We start from the raw sequence: 13,655 nt of genomic DNA on the forward strand, positions 1-13,655 counted from the left end.
CAGTATCAGCCAGTCGTCGAGGTAGTTGAGAACAAGAACGCCCTGTTCTCTCAAGGGAGAAATGGCCGCCTCCGCGAGCTTCGTAAAGATGCGGGGGGACAGAGACAGTACAAAGACTTTGTACTGATATGCCCGACCCTCGAACGCGAACCTCAGGAATGGCCTGTGTCGCGGCAGGATGGAGACGTGAAAGTACGCGTCCTTCAGGTCTACTGCTGCAAACCAATCTCCTGGACGGACACATCTGCATATGTCCTTGAGTACTATCATCTTGAATGGGAGATTGTAAAGGGCCCGATTCAAGATGCGTAGGTCCAAGATTGGTCTTAATCCACCTCCTTTCTTTGGCACAATGAAGTAAGGGCTGTAAAACCCTCGCTTCATGTCGGCTACAGACACCGGTTCTATTGCATCCTTCACCAGTTGGACAGCAATTTCCGCACACAAGATTGGGGCAGATCGCAATCGTGGAGCGAACGGCAGCGAATCTGGGTGGGTGCCAGTGGAACTGAATCATGTAGCCGCGTGCAATGGTGCTCAGGAGCCAGCTGGACGGTCTGCAGAGGTCTTTCCAGGCTTGCAGAAACAGTACCAGGGGGGCTCATGGCACCACTGACGTACCAGGAGGAGGGCAGCGAAGTGGAGGGCAGGAACCCAACCCAGAGGGCCTAAGGCGGTCTGGAGGGGGGGTCTGTGTACTGACACACGAACCTGCCTCCACTTGGTGGCATTGAGTACAGGAGGAGGCAAACCTGGGTCCTTGAACCGTACTCGTCTGCCAACTGGCGACACAAGAGGGGATTGAGGCAGGCCAGACTGATCTGGGGTGTCTGATAATCTGAACCTCTTGAAACCATGGTGGAGACAGCCGAGACTGAGCGGGCCTGGGCGGAGGATTCCACTCAAGCCCGACAGCCTCTGCGGCCGTTTCAGCATAGCTGACGACTGTGGATCTGACTCAGGCCATGCTGTACAACCCAGGGGGGACAGCACGGGGGAATCGTCCCCGACAGTATACAGCTTGCCCTCAAATGTAGTGGTCGGCATCCTATCCCCCTGGTGAATTTCCAATGGAACGTCTAATTCACCCATTACAGGTGAATCAGTGCGCTCAACACTAGAATCCAAAGGTACCGATGTAAAGGAGTTGTGATGAGTCCACGGGGAATAATCTCCGGGCAGAGCCTCAAACACAACTCTGCGATCACCTGACTCACACCACCCGCGAGGGAGTGGCGCAAAATCAGGGACTCTACATTCGCAAGCGAACGAGAGTCTAGATCTCAACACCGAGATATTTTCACACACAAAACATGCACCATCCACAAAAGCTGCCTCAGCGTGTTGTATACCCAAATACGCGCCACAGAAATTGTGACCATCACAGAGGGCTAGGGAACGACCACATCCAGCAGCGCACAGGTGGAAAGACATCCTTCTTCCAGAGAAGAAAGAGGGGAATAATCTCCGGGCAGAGCCTCAAACACAACTCTGCGATCACCTGACTCACACCACCCGCGAGGGAGTGGCGCAAAATCAGGGACTCTACATTCGCAAGCGAACGAGAGTCTAGATCTCAACACCGAGATATTTTCACACACAAAACATGCACCATCCACAAAAGCTGCCTCAGCGTGTTGTATACCCAAATACGCGCCACAGAAATTGTGACCATCACAGAGGGCTAGGGAACGACCACATCCAGCAGCGCACAGGTGGAAAGACATCCTTCTTCCAGAGAAGAAAGATGAAAAACTCACCCGTGTTTACTTCCTTGGAATAACGCCCTTCACCAGTGCTGGAGCACACAGGGATGTCCGCAGTGACACTGATGGGAAACCCCGCCATTACTTAAATTGCCAGTCCAAAATATTTTTAACCATGTATTTTATTATTTAACATATATGAGTTGAACAGTATACCTAATAGTTTTAAAAATAATGATTACAAATGATATGCAAATTATATAAACCTGCTCAAAACATTCATATAAATATAGATAAATAAAAATACATTTAGAGTGTACTGGAATGGTGATATATAAAGTTCTCAGTCCAAAAGCACAAATATGTCATGAGAACATGCCAATAGCGCACAAAAACAGCATATATCATGTCTAAATCTACGCCTCAAATTTCTCAGAGGTGGAAATGACGGAGGTGGAAATGACATTTTAGCAGTTTTTCTGCAATATTAGCACACCCTCTTTTCACAGTTATTTCCATGATTACCAAGTAAATAAAATATTTAAGGTGGATCTATTAAAGTGGATTTTGTTGAGGGAGGTGGAAATGACGGAAAACCTGGGGACAGACGTATTTCATTCCAAAAATAGTTTAAAATTATGATATACATATGGAATTTCGATGGTATGATATTAGTTTATTTGTCCTTAAAGGGACAGTAAGTGGGATTTTCTCCCATCTAGTGGTGAAATTGTATTTTGCAATCAAATGAATAGTGCTCTCTAGCGCCTCACATTTTCAAATGTGTGTTGCATCTACGGTAGCCATTATGTACCAAAAAGCTATGACAGGATGTCCTCTAATAGCACTTCATCGAGTTTTCCTTCGGGTGAACTGGTTTGTTATTTCAAACAAACTACAACTTGACACAACGAACAAACGAATGTTACAGTTTTGAACAAACAAAACTTACAACCTTGTTTATAGGGCCTTCTCTACTTTACTCAATAGTAGAGATACTACTTTGATACTATACCTTGAAATGTGCTGGGGGTTTTTTTATTTAATTTTTGATGTGCACAAATAAATGACAGGTACCATAAGATTTTCTTCTTGCTGTTCCTTTTTTTTTTCTTCGTTCATGCATGTTACGAATGCATGAATGAATGAATGAATGAATGAAACATTTATGTATGACTTGAGCAATAAATAAATAAATAAATAAATAAATGTATCAATTTTCAATACCACAGGGAAGAACTTATAGGCCTACTGTCATATAGATATTTTTATCTATTATTTTCTTATTTTTTTTGTCCATCCATTTAAAATCTAGGAAATCATTACTTTCTTCTGAAGAGATCACTTTACATAATGACATATTCAATTAAGGCTTTTTATTCATATATAAACATTGCTCAATTACCATTGCAAATCTCACCTAAATGTTTGCTCACTCAGTGTATGGGATAATTATTGGGATAATAATTGGGATAATGTGATAATTATTGGGATAATTTTGTTATAATTGCACAAGATAGCTTGTTTTTACTATATTTTATGTAGCCTAATAATTTCACAGTAAATCTCCAAATTAATGTAGAAACATCATAAAGACAGTATATTTCAAATAATTGTTTAATGGCATATTTTTATGAATGAAGTGTTATTTGATTCTGATGTCACTGCTGCACTGTCACATGTGGATCCCACACGCGTCCCATTTTCTCACAACTCTTAACGTTCATTTAAGACTTTATTTAACTAATTTAAGACTGCTCTGATGAGGATACTCAAAGCGAAAGCGCGAAAGAGAAGTCGAGTCTGGCGCGCGTCGTGTCAGCATCACCGGACAGCGCATTCTCTTTTGTATTTTCTCGCTTGCATGGTTAGAAGCATTTGCATGAAGAAGAACGTGATTATATAATGTAACGCTAGCCAAATGATGACAGAAAAAAATGCTGCTTTAATTGCGTTAAATATTTTTAACGTGTTAAACTGAAAAACATTAATCGCACGCGTTGCGTTGACAGCAGCACGGACATAACCGATGTGTTTATGTGAATACGCGGCAAGACGGACGTTGTGACAATGTTTTCGTGTGTATTTGACTGTAAGCGCATCAATGAAAAATAGGCAGCTTTATGTGGACGCACTGGGAATAAGGCACGGGAATAAAATCACACGCAAACGCAACCTCCGCAATTCAACGCCGAAAACTTATGATTTGCATTTTTATTATAAATTTGTGCGCATTATTTGTTGTTATTAGAGACTTCCGACGATCCGAGATTGATGGTAAAAATTGTTTTTTTACACAGCACCCCTGTTCTCGCCAGAAGCACCCCAGGGTGCCGCGTCACCCCGCTGGGAAACGCCGGTCTATATAGGCTAATAAAAAAATAAAAATAAAAAGCCTGTAATTAAGACCTTAACATTGACTTACCTGTCGAGAAGAAAGCAGGCAACTTCAGCGTCTCTTTTGAAAGCTTTCTCCTGCATTAGCTAATCCCGACATTATAATAACCCTTGTTTTTGTAATCTCCGATCACGTTTCCTTTTACGGTCTTATTGTGGACTTTTTCGACGAAGAGGACTCGTTATCCTGTGACTTAACCGTGCAGTGCAGCCTTTTAAACTTGCCGGGGCAGTGACAAAAGCGCCTCTCACTGCTCTGCTCCGTTTCTGCTGGTTTCAGTCACGTGACGCGGGCTCTGAACGAAAACGCGTTGTGGAAACGCGTTGGCCTAGTACTTTTTGTCCCTCTCTGCTATTATAGTTTTTCAAGATGGCGGAACTACATGGAAGCCTCCGTGGACTTACCCGTCCTATGTATATAAAGATAATAAATTCTTCGTTTACGAGGATAAGTCAGATCATTGGCAGAGGTATTTGTACACCATTGAGGACATATTTATGAATACAAATATTGATTTTAGATAATAAAATACCTAAAAAGTTACTTATTGTCCCTTTAAGACAAACATGTTAAAAAATATTTTTAAATCGATCCTTTAATATAATTTTCTAACATTCAAAGAGGGCCAGTCTGGGTTGGGGACAAGCATAAAACTGCAAACTCTGCTAATAAACAGCCATGCAAAAGCATTTTTAAAAGAAAAAAGGGGCAAGATTTGGTGGTTACTATGATGTTGGAGCATGAACTTCATAAGTTTATTTGTGCACTTGTTTGTTTATTTATTTACAAAAAAAGGCCAGGGACAACAAAAGTGCCTGTAGTTGGAGAATCACCCAGAAAATGGCACGAGAAATAACATTCGTGGTATAGATAGGCATTTTCATGAGATCGGGCTCGCTGTCGCGTTTGGCTTTGAAACCAATTCCATCTTTTTCTTTTTTTCCCCTCCAACTCACAACTAACGTCTCCTCTCTCTCTCCCGGCAGTCGCCGCAAGCAGTCCCGCTTTCCCATACAAAGATCATGTGACTGACAAGCGCCGCGGCGCCGCCTCCCCACACAAAGACCATGCAACTGACAAGGGAGTTCACTCCTCCTATACGCTAAGGAACCAAGAGTGGTCATCCAGTCTCTTTGGTAGAGAGAGAGAGAGACGAGGAAAACAAACAAGCATGCAAATGGAATTATCGCGGCCGGAAAAATTATCGAGCTCTTTTTTTTTTATCGTGCGATTTATTGATTTATTGACTATCGCGACAGGCCTATATATATATATATATATATATATATATATGTATATATATATATATATGTATGTATGTATGTATGTGTGTGTGTGTGTGTGTGTGTGTTAGACATTCATGTACAGTGCTGAATGTTGTTATATAGTAATTTGCCAATAGGTGTCACTGTTGTATTGCCATCTAGTATGTCACTCCAGTTGTTATTCATTCTTCTTTGTTGGTTTTCTTCTTCTTGCTTTGTTGGATATAATAAAAAGCACGTGAATCTTCAATAGGTTATGGGCCCAGATCTTCGCTAAAGCAAAGAAGTACTTTTACACAGTTTTTTTTGTGTGTTAAATAGACAGTGTTGTAGAACTCACAATGGAGGATAAACTGTTTATTGAAAAGCTGAGTGGGCCAGAGAACTGGGCAACGTGGAAATTTCAAATGGAACATTTGATGAAAGCTAAAGGACTATGGGGCATGGTGATGGAGACTGACAACGTGGCAGAAGGAGCAAATGCACAGGCAAGAGCAGAATTTGAAAAACGGAAAGAAAAAGCGTTTTCTGTGTTGTTGCTGAATGTGAGTACGCCCCAGTTGTACCTGATAACAAGCTGTAAGACCCCTAAGGAAGCGTGGGACACGCTAAAAGGACATTTTGAGAGAAACACTCTTGCAAACAAACTGTTTCTGAAGAAAAAATACTTCAGATGTGAAATGAAGGAAGGAGAAAACATAACTGAACATTTGAAACGAATGAAGGAGTTAACTGACCAGCTAGGGGCAATAGGTGCGGTGATTGAAGAGGAGGACCAGATTGTAACACTACTGGGTAGCTTGCCACCAAGCTATGCTACAATTGTCACTGCACTGGAAACTAAGTTGGACAGTTTAACGCTTCAGTTTGTTCAGCAAGCATTGATAAATGAAGAACAAAAACGAGTGTCTGCTGATGGTAACTATGGTGGTGCTATGTCCAGTGGTGCTGCGTCCGGTGGCGCGTCAGCGATGTCAACACAAGTTTGTAGTGGGCAGGCTAACACCAAGGCAGTGAGAGCAGACAGATCGTGGAGATGTTACAAGTGTGGGAAAGAAGGACATATCAAGCGTGACTGTCCAAATAAGAAAAAATAGACTAAAACACACAAAGCCAAAAATGTAACATGTGAACATGATGAAGACTCGTCTGAAAGTGCCTTTGTCGCCAGAGAGGATAAGATGGATAAGGATAAGATGACACAACAGGTAGAGTGGTTAATCGACTCTGGAGCCTCAAAGCACATGACGTGTCATGAAGAAATTCTTCAAGACTACCAGCAATTTCCAAAAGCACAGTCTGTGAAACTCGGTGATGGTAGAGTGGTTGATGCTCTAGGACTTGGTAACGTTAAACTGAGAATGACATTAAAAAACAGTGATGTAAAAAATGTCACAATGTTTGATGTGCTGTATGTTCCCAAGTTATCCGGGAATCTCTTCTCAGTGGGAGCTGCTGTAAAAAAAAAGGAAATACGGTGCAGTTCAAGAAGTCTCGCTGTTACATCCGTGATAAAAATGGAAATCTCAGAGGAATGGGAACACAAAGATCTGTTGGATTGTATCAGCTGGATGTCGAGGGAAGTTCGCCCGTCTGTCACTGTGCGTCAAGTGCATTAATAGCAGCCAGTTTGTGGCACCAGCGACTGGGTCACACCACTAAGTTGAAGGAACTTAAAAAACTGGTGACTGGAGTGGACTTTCCTGCAGAGAAAGAAGTTCCCTTCTGTGAAGCATGTGTGGAAGGCAAGCTGTCTAGGAAGCCACATAAGCCAGTGGGAGAGATCCGTTCCAAACGTAAACTACATTTGGTTCATAGTGACGTCTGTGGTCCCATGCAGACTGAATCGGTAGGTGGATCAAAGTACTTTGTGACTTTTATTGATGACTATTCTAGATGTTGCAAGGTATACTTTATGAAGCAGAAGAGTGAAGTTCTTTGCAAATTCAAGGAATTTGAGAAAACATTATCCAATGAGTGCGGACAGAAAATAGCAAGACTAAGAACGGATAATGGTGGGAATACACATCCAAAGAATTTCAAGAATACTTGAAGGCTCAAGGTATCCACCATGAGACAACTGTACTTCACACACCTCAGCAAAATGGTGTTGCAGAAAGAAAAAATAGGACATTAATTGAAGCAGCGAGAACCATGCTCTCTCACGCTAAATTACCAAAGTCATACTGGGCAGAGGCTGTAGCGACTGCAGCTTACATACAGAACAGACTCCCCACATCTGTACTGAAACAAGTGACGCCCTACCAGAGATGGTGCGACAAACAGCCAAATGTGAGTCACATGAAAGTGTTTGGTTGTGTAGCTTATGCACATATCCCAGACACAGAAAGAAGAAAACTGGACAAGAAGGCTGTGAAGCTGCGTTTTGTGGGATATGCCAACAATGCCAAGGGCTATCGCTTGTTCGATGAAGAAAAAAGGAGGATTCTAATTCGTCGGGATGTGATCTTCAACGAGTCAGATTTTGACTTGAAACAAGAAGTGGACATTTCTTGTTCGGAGAACGAAGTTATCGTGAAAACTGACGAGAGAACACCAGTCGATGCTACTGTCGATGAAACTGCTAGAGAAGGTGGCAGAATCAGAAAACCACCTAAGAGATATGGTTATGATGAGTTTGCCGACCTGGTGACTGTTGATCATTATGCAAGTGTTTGTTGTGTTGCAGAACCAAGCACACTCAAAGAGGCAATGATGAGTCCTAATGCAAAGGAATGGCAGGAGGCAGCTGACTTGGAATATGAATCACTGCTGGAAAATAAGACGTGGGATTTAGTGAAATTACCAAAGGATCGGAAGGCCATAGGATCGAGATGGGTGTTTAAAGTCAAGCATCATAGTGACGGACGAGTGGAGAGATACAAGTGCAGACTTGTTGCTAAGGGTTACTCACAGAAGTATGGTGCCGACTACGATGAAACTTTTTCACCTGTGGTACGTTTTAGCTCAATTCGTACGTTGCTGTCCTTCGCTGTCCAGAATAACATGCATGTGCATCAGATGGATGTGGTAACTGCATTTCTAAATGGACACCTGGATGAGGAAATATATATGGAGCAACCAGAGGGATACATCAGACCAGGGGAGGAAAGTTTGGTGTGCAAGCTGAAGAAGTCAATATATGGACTGAAGCAGTCTCCTCGCTGCTGGAGTAAAACTTTCACAGAGTTCATGAAGAACATTGGCTTCAAACAGAGTACATCAGATCCGTGTGTGTTCGTGAGATCTCGACAGGAGCTGGAGATATTAGCTGTGTATGTTGATGATCTAATTCTGATCACAGAGTCAATGGAAAGCATGGAAGAGCTGAAACTCGCTCTTAAGAAGCGCTACAAGATGAAGGACATGAGAGAACTGTCCTATATCTTGGGGATCTCTGTCATCCAAGACAAAGAAAAAAACTGTGTGTTCCTTCATCAGAAGCATTACATTGTAGCGACTGAGACAAATCAGACACAATTATTTGCCATATGCACACACAAATCTTTAAAAACTTCCATCCGAGAGCAGGGTCCCAACCCCCCAGGCGGGGCGAAAGGGGCCTGGTTGCCATGGCCGCGATCAGATAGGATGTTTTATGACTCTCAGGAATGCTAACAAGTAACTAACTCTGCCACAGATATCAGAACAAACTCTCCTGCATTCATTTATTGATGAACTGACTGACATGAAATGAACAGGCATTCCAGAACATTTTGAGAATGATTTACTGTTGTGTGTTTTGTCTTTTAATAATTCTGTTGATACTATGATCTCTTTGATACTATGTAGTTATTACAGGACCAACTGTCTATGTAACCCCACTTATACCATGTTTGGTCTCGATAAATTGGTACTTTGAAGATCGAAATGATTGTGTACATGATATGCCAATAGCTGTGCAACACATTAGAATTACTAAGAATCTTCCTTAGTAGTGTCATTAAACACCAATCCAGCATGACAGTCCGAGTGAGCACGCTTAAGACAAAGGCTTGTAAATCCTGGTGACAGAAGAAACTCCCGCCAGACAGTCCACCCTTCTCATTGGTACAGCAAACCCAGAGAGGGGTGGCCATTCTCAGGCTTTATTAGAGACTGACCACAGTGACCGCCCTCTCTTCTCAACGCTTCTCATCCGACAACAAGGCAGCTTCTGCTGTTACTGGGGGAGGGGCTGGACCCCTTCCCCCCTACTTGGGCCCAGCTCCCTGGGCCCAAACAGGCCTGAGCAATGCCTGCCATGCTTTCATACTCCAAAAAGGGAGTCAGACTTTTCTTCAATCTAGAAAACAACTGCCACTTTACCATCACTGACTCAACGATCCACTCCTGGTCTTCAAGCCAGGACAGCAGGCCTCGACTCACAACAGCCATGTGCTCGAAGCCACCATGCTTTTCTTCAAGGCCATAGACCCATCAACGAATCCAATCTTCATCCACTTCAAGAATTTTCCACGATTGCAACTGCCATGCAAGTATTCTTTGATGAGATTGCTATGAAATAAGCTGATGGTTCTTTCATTTCTTTCCATACTGAAATAGATCGTATTCCATAGTTCTATTTCCTGTTTCCGGTTCCACATAACTCACCCCTTTACCTATGCATGTATGTATGGATGTATGAATGTATTTATGTTTGTTTAGTGTTAGTTATGTTTGTGATTTAGTTAATAAAACTTGTGCACAATTATGAATTTGGTTTCTGATCCTCTGTTTGCATACAAAGTCCCTTTTACGATTTTGATCTTGCTACATGCTAATTGCTGTACATAAGGAATAATTATTTTTCAGTGACCATGAACAATACATTTTCCTTAGAATAAATGAATAATCAAAGAGTTCGTTGGAACTGATTAATTGATTGTAATATTAATTTGGCTTACCTCAAAGTTAATCTAATTAACTGACCCAAATATTAATAATTAATCATAATTGGTAATTATGGATTATTATTAATATTTCCCCTTTGAGCTAATATTATTACAACATTGAAGCCATTCTTCAAAAGTATGGTATGCATGAGGCAAATCCCGTTGCAACTCCAGCTGATGTAAATGTAAAGCTAAAAAGGAACGATGGTGTCAGCAAGCCTGTGAACCCAAGTACTTACCAGTCTATGGTAGGTAGCCTACTGTATGCTGCGATGGCCAGACAAGCTGACATAGCACAAGCAGTGAGCGTTGTGTCAAAGTTCAATGCCAATCCAAGTGTTGCACATCTGACTGCGGTGAAGAGAATTCTACGGTACTTGAAGGGAACACTGAAACTCACTCTCAAGTATGAGCGGTCAGAGTCTGGAACTTTGGTCGGTTTCTCAGATGCTGACTGGGCTGGAGATCAGGACGATCGTCGCTCTACAACCGGTAATGTGTTCTTACTGGGTGGAGGAGCAGTGAGTTGGCTCAGCAAGAAACAGTCAACTGTTGCTCTTTCAACAGCAGAGGCTGAGTATGTTGCACTTAGCCAAGCAGCTCAGGAATGTATCTGGCTAAGACGACTACTAAGTGATCTTGGAATGGATACTACTCCTGTGGTAATCCTGGAGGACAACCAAGGAGCTATAGAGTGCCGAAGTTATGACGTCACTTTGTAGGCCAAAACGCGGAAGTGAGTTAGCATTTTAGCACTTCCGGTTCCCTCGCCCTAATTTCTATGGGTTTTTTGAATGGGTTTTTGCTAAATCGCCTGAAATAAGGTCTGTGGTTAACAAAGCCTCTAAATATTTTCACGTTTTGATCTATGACATAAAACACACCAGTTATAACCTGCTTGTGATTTTTTTAAACTGTATTGTGTCTTAAAAACGGTGGTTGCTAACAAGTTGCTAAAAGGGACTACATCCTTTGGCGGGGACTTTAGACGTCATCATGACAAACAGAAATCTCTCACTAGCCCGCGTTTCAGCCTCACGTTCTTAGAAGTTTACCTTTCAGTTAATATACATAACGTTATATATTTAGTCTTTTCAAATTGTAGTTTTTCCAAATATTGTTGTACACAGAATTCTGTGATATTAAGGTAACCGATTACCAGTTCTTTATTTCTGTGGAGAGACTGTAGCGTCGTTTCCCGGTCAACTATAAATCAATGACTTTTCAACACATTCAGCGATCGCCTGGTAAACCAAATAGCAATGCTTAATCAATCATAAAGATAGCCTAACTATAGATTAATGTTGTTCCAATATTGTTGCCATCAACATTAATAACATCAGGTTTTCATCGATATGGTAATGGTGATTCAACATTTATTTTGCATTGAAATTTCAATATCAACCATAATGATGATTCAGATGGAAAAACAATGTTTATTCAATGTTGGCTTGCTGTCTGGGTTCATACTCCCTGAGACAGGATAGCGCTGATGTGCCTAAAAATGTTCCACCACCCATGGATGAAGAGGAGGAAATGGCTACACAATTTATGGTTTACTTATTTTATGAAAATAAAGATGTTTACTACAACTCTTGCTGTAAGGTTTCTGTGGCTCAGTGATTAGTGCATTTTGTTAACTGTGCAAAAGGTTGCGAGTTCAATTCCCAGAGAACACAATATGTATAGCCCGAATACACTGTAAGTCGCCTGTCTGACAAATACCAAGAATTAAATGTTAAACTATTGTATACTACTTGTATACTATTGTAACTACACTCCAGCCAGCTCACAGTAATGTGAATGTGAGATAAAATTTACTACACTGGCTCTCACATTGGGGCTTGTGGATTACCAGGTAAAAATATATAGAAAATGTTAACAAAATGAGTATATATGGTTTATTTAGGGAACATATATGGTTTAATTATAATATATTATAATAAGCATTTGTTGATGCTATTGGACAATTCGCTTTAAATTCAACATATATAATTATACAAGTTAATACAACTATTATATTAAATGTTTGGAATTTAACTGTGTTATGCTTGTTCAGAGATTATTTGTATAGTTATCTTAAGTACATAGAACACTATTATAACTCTATCTCTCCCTAGTTTTACTTACCGAGACTCGATAAACCTTGTCCCTCATGCTGGCCCTTACAATACCGGCAAGTAAACCAGCATCTAAGCTGCACTGTTCTACATGTCCAGATTTATGGTTCTCTCCTCGATCTATGGTTTTTCTATCGTCTAAGAAAAAGGACATAAGATTGGAAATTGATACGGCCATAGCTAACGTTAGTGCTTCTGAGATGGTAAAAGCGCGTTTTTTTTCTGGCGAATTAGCAAATGGTATGCAAAAATACAGTCAAACATAATACAGTGAAAGATCATCTTTAAAGTTTATTTGGGGCACAATGATCAGGCATAATAATCTTAATCACAAAGAAAATATTATTAAGGTTTATATAAACTAACAAAATAATAAACGAATAAATAAAACATTAACAAAAAAAAAAAAATCTCAGAGAGGCACGCATAAACAAAATTAGTTTCTAACACTTTTGGAAAAAACGAATGGGCAATATTTCTCATGAAAAAGTGGATAAGTGTTCATACCATAGGCATAGACTGTAAAAAATAGGTTCAGCGCAGATCACAATGAGCGAGCGAGTGAGTTTTTTAAATAAAGTTTGAGGAAGCTTGATGATGACGTTGATCCGCGACCATGGTGTGCCGTTTATAGCCTACCGTTAGCATTTTATATCTGACGGCTTTATTTAGGCTTCAGAATGTATAAATTTTGGATTAACTTGTAAAGATTATCTTGATAGACAAAACGTGTAAGGGTCACAACTCTTTGTTGAACACAGATCTTATTTTTTGCGATTTTCCAAAAGTCTATGGGGAAAATGCATAGCTTTTTGATCGAGGGAACCCATGCGCCGCTAACTTCCGGGATGTCCTACAAAATGACGTCATAACTAAGGCACTCTATAGGAGGATCTTTGTTGACATATTTGTACGCATGCGCGAGTGGTTGTGTGGCAACAAATCAAACAGTATTGCGGGCTGTAAAGACGCGACGAGCACTTTCAAGAGAGTTAGCGGGCAAAATCCACAATATATAAGCACTTTAACATCTGAAGACCGGAGGAGGTTTGGAGAGAAGCTCAAAATTTGTTTTGGTGACAAAATCGAAGTTATTCAAAGCCCATATGAGATCTCCGCTGACTGTGCGTGCAACTCCCCAAACAGACGAGGCATTTATACTTGACGCAACTGTTTTGTTTTAGACTGAACACCAGACCATACAACTGATTTAGACGCGCAAACTGGGTGATGATGAGATGTACTAATATCCGTCTGCTCGGGCAGATTCGGCTCAAAGTCGTGCATCTGCG

At 41.1% G+C, this 13,655-nt stretch overlaps 1 long non-coding RNA gene across 1 annotated transcript; it reads left to right on the plus strand.

Annotated features, from left to right (window-relative positions):
• The first annotated feature begins 2,392 nt into the window (after positions 1 to 2,392).
• On the plus strand, positions 2,393 to 4,344 carry LOC307154577. The gene is made up of 2 exons (XR_013820388.1): positions 2,393 to 3,798; positions 3,977 to 4,344. It is a non-coding gene; the product is annotated as an uncharacterized lncRNA (long non-coding RNA).
• Positions 4,345 to 13,655: the final 9,311 nt, after the last annotated feature.

Source organism: Squalius cephalus, assembly GCF_949319135.1.
Source record: "Squalius cephalus genome assembly, chromosome: 2".
In the NCBI taxonomy this organism is placed as follows: Eukaryota; Metazoa; Chordata; class Actinopteri; order Cypriniformes; family Leuciscidae; genus Squalius; species Squalius cephalus.